The sequence below is a fragment of the Mirounga angustirostris genome, unplaced genomic scaffold, assembly GCF_029215605.1.
Source record: "Mirounga angustirostris isolate CCGP_5_RB_7025 unplaced genomic scaffold, mMirAng1.0.hap1 SCAF_6, whole genome shotgun sequence".
Taxonomy (NCBI): Eukaryota; Metazoa; Chordata; class Mammalia; order Carnivora; family Phocidae; genus Mirounga; species Mirounga angustirostris.
In genome coordinates, this window is record NW_026991714.1 from 101,876,720 (window position 1) to 101,880,238 (window position 3,519).

The 3,519-nt window shown below is 42.3% G+C and overlaps 1 pseudogene; it reads right to left on the minus strand.

Moving 5' to 3' along the window:
• Positions 1 to 939: 939 nt before the first annotated feature.
• On the minus strand, positions 940 to 1,460 carry LOC123845476 (ferritin light chain-like; annotated as a pseudogene).
• Positions 1,461 to 3,519: the final 2,059 nt, after the last annotated feature.

Here is a 3,519-nt window from a genome sequence, read left to right on the forward strand (position 1 = left end):
CAACAGGTACATGAAAAGGTGCTCAATATCACTCATCATCAGGAAAATTAAAGTCAAAACCACTATGAGCTATCACCTCACACCTATTAGAATGACTATTATCAAAAAGACAAGAAATAACTAGTGTTGGTGAGGATGTGGAGAAAAGGGAATCCTCATGCCCTGTTGGTGGGAATGTAAATTGGTGCAGCCAATAATGGAAAACAGTACGGAGATTCTCAAAAAATTAAAAATAGAACTACCAAATGATCCAGCAATTTCTAAGTCTGGGTATTTATCTAAAGAAAACAAAAACACTAACTCAAAATGATAGATGTGCCTTCACTTTTGTCACAGCATTATTTCAAATAGCCAAGATATGGACACAAGCTAAGTGTCCTTTGATGGAAGAATGGATAATGACGTGGTGTAGAATATTTACTCAGTCGTAAAAAAGAATGAAAGCTTGCCTTTTGTGACAGCATGGGTAGACCTTGAGGGCATTAATACTAAGTGAAATAAATCAGACATAGAAAGACAAATACCCTATGATCTCACGTCTATGTAGAATCTTTTTTTTCTTTTTCCCTGCAAAAAGCTTTATTATTTCCATTTGGTCCACGGCTTGGGAGAGGGCTCCAGGGGTGGTTAAAAAGCTGCCTAGTTGGGCACCTGAGTGGCTCAGTTTTTAAGCATCTGCCTTTGCTCAGGTCATGATCCCAGGGTCCTGGGATCGAGCCCCGCATCGGGCTCCCTGCTCAGCGGGAAGCCTGCTTCTCCCTCTCCCACCTCCCCGCTGTGTTCCTTCTCTTGCTGTGTCTCTCTCTGTCAAATAAATAAATAAAATCTTAAAAAAAAAAAAAAAGTTGCCTAGTGGCTGCAGGAGAGCTTCAGGCACAAGCCCTGGCACCAGGGGGATGCCAGAGGGGCCCTTCAAAGGCTGCTGGGCTCCAGACGCTCCTAGTCGTGCTTGAGAGTGAGCCTTTTGAAGAGCTACTCACCTGGGACCACCCAGGCTGCAGAGGTTAGTCAGGTGGTGGCTCATTTTTTGGATGAGTTTCACCTCCTCATCGAGAAGTGGTTCTCCAGGAAGTCACAGAGATGGGGGTCTGCATGGGCAGAACCCAGAGCATGCAGATCCAAAAGGGCCTGATTCAGGCTCTTTTCCAGAACCAGGGCAGCTTCCATGGTGTCCAGGACTTTGCCCCTCTCATCTTGGGACCGCTTCTGCACTTCCTGGAAGAGGACGCAGCACTGGTTTTGCACTGGTTTTGCATCTTCAAGAGACGCTTAGCTCCCTCGTGCTTCCCTTCCACTGACTTGTGGAAGAAGTGGCCCGTGTCCTCCAGAGCTACATTATCACCTTCAAAATGGAAGCCCAGAGAGATGTAGGTGTAGGAAGCCCGCAGATGCATGTTGACCAGGCAGCTGATGGTGGCCTCCACCTTGTTGGACTGATTCTGACAAATCTGGGTGCTCATGGTTGATTGGTAATGAGCTAAGCTCAAAATAGGGTGTTAGCCGGTCCCGGAGCCAGAGGATGGCCAAGAAGGTGGCTCTGAAAGTTAACACTGGAAAAAAGGTTGGAAGGTGGTAGGAGGCTGGTTGAAGGGGCGTCTCTGGGTTTGTTCTGTCCAAACACTGTTGAAGCAAGAGACAGAGCCACAGGACCACTGGGCACACTGCCTCACTTGTATGTAGAATCTTTAAAAATATAATAATAATAATCATCTCATAGATAGGTTGCCAGAGGAAGGGAGTGAAAGGTGGGTGAATTGGGTGAAGTGAGTCAAAAGATACAAACTACTAGTTATAAAATAAGTAAGTCATGAGGATATAATGCACAGCGTGGCAACTATAGTTAATAATACTATATTGCATGTTTGAAAGTTGCTAAGAGAGTAAATCTTAAAAGTCCTCTCAAGAAAAAAAAATTCTGCAACTGGGGCGCCTGGGTGGCTCAGTCGTTAAGCGTCTGCCTTCGGCTCAGGTCATGATCCCAGGGTCCTGGGATTGAGCCCTGCATCGGGCTCCCTGCTCCGCGGGAAGCCTGCTTCTCCCTCTCCCTCTCCCTCTCCCTCTCCCCTTGCTTGTGTGTGTCTCTCTCTGTCAAATAAATAAAATCTTAAAAAAAAATTCTGCAACTATATGTGGTGACAGATATTAACTAGATTTATTGTGGTGGTAATTTTGCAATATATACAAATGTCAAATCATTATGTCATATACCTGAAACTAAGATAATGTTTTATGTCAATTATACCTTAATTTTAAAAAAAGACATGAATGGGCGCCTAGGTGGCTCAATTGGTTAAAGCATCTGACTCTTGCTTTCGGTGTAGGTCATGATCTTGGGGTCATGAGATCGAGCCCCACATCAGGCTCAGCACAGAGTCTACTTGAGATTCTGTCTCTCTCCCTCTGCCCCTCCCCCCACCCATGCACATGCATGTCCTCTCTCTCTCAAATAAATAAATCTTTTAAAAAAAAGACGTGAATGGAGAAATTGAGGTATATTCATATAAGGACAAACTATTCAGCAATAAAAAAGAAAGAATTATTATTGATATATACAACAAAATAGTTGAATCTCAGAAAAATTCTGCAGAATGAAAAAAGGCAGGTAAGGAGCGTCTGGGTGGCTCAGTCGGTTAAGCATCTGCCTTCGGCTCAGGTCATGATCCTGGAGTCCGGGGATCAAGCTCCACATAGGTCTCCCTGCTCACTGGAGAGTCTGCTTCTCCCTCTCCCTCTGCTCCTCCCCTTGCTTTGGCTCTCTCTCTCTCTCTCTTAAATAAATAATTAAAATCTTAAAAAAAAAAAGAAAATCTCTTCTTAAAAAAAAAGAAAAAAGGCAGACAAAAGAATATATGGTTTAATCTATTTATATAAAATTGTAGAAAATGCAAAGTGGCAGAAAGTAAATGAATGGTTTCCTGGGGATCAAAGAGGTACAAGAAACTTTTGGAGTGGATGGAAATGTTATTTTGACTGTGGTGATGAATACATATATCAAAATTGACATATTACATATATCAAATTTTTTATTTTAAATGAGTAGTTTGGTATATTGATAAATCAATAAAGCTGGGGGAGAGGTGATTAAAGAAGAAAATTATTATTGTTTTAATTTCTTATAGAACGGTTTGTGATTTTTTCAAAGAGCAACTTATTTTCCACAATTCAAGAGAATTCACTTAATTAGGTCAGTTTTATAACTTCTCAATTTTGACGGTAAGTGGTTTTCACAACACTGACACCTTTATTTTTAAATCTGGACACTTTAAAAAGGCTGAGGAGAGTGTCATGATTCTTTCTCAGTAAGTGGCCTATGTGTCTCAAATGTCTTTGTTTGCAGATTTCTTTTTTCTTTTTTTTAAGTAGGCTCCATGCCCCGGGTGGAGCCCAAAGTGGGGCTTGAACTTACAACCGTGAGACAAGGGCCTGAGCTGAGATCAAGAGTTAGGGATGCTTAACTGACTGAGCCATCCAGGTGCCCCTATTTGCAGGATTTCTAAGAGGAATAAACTACTCTCATTG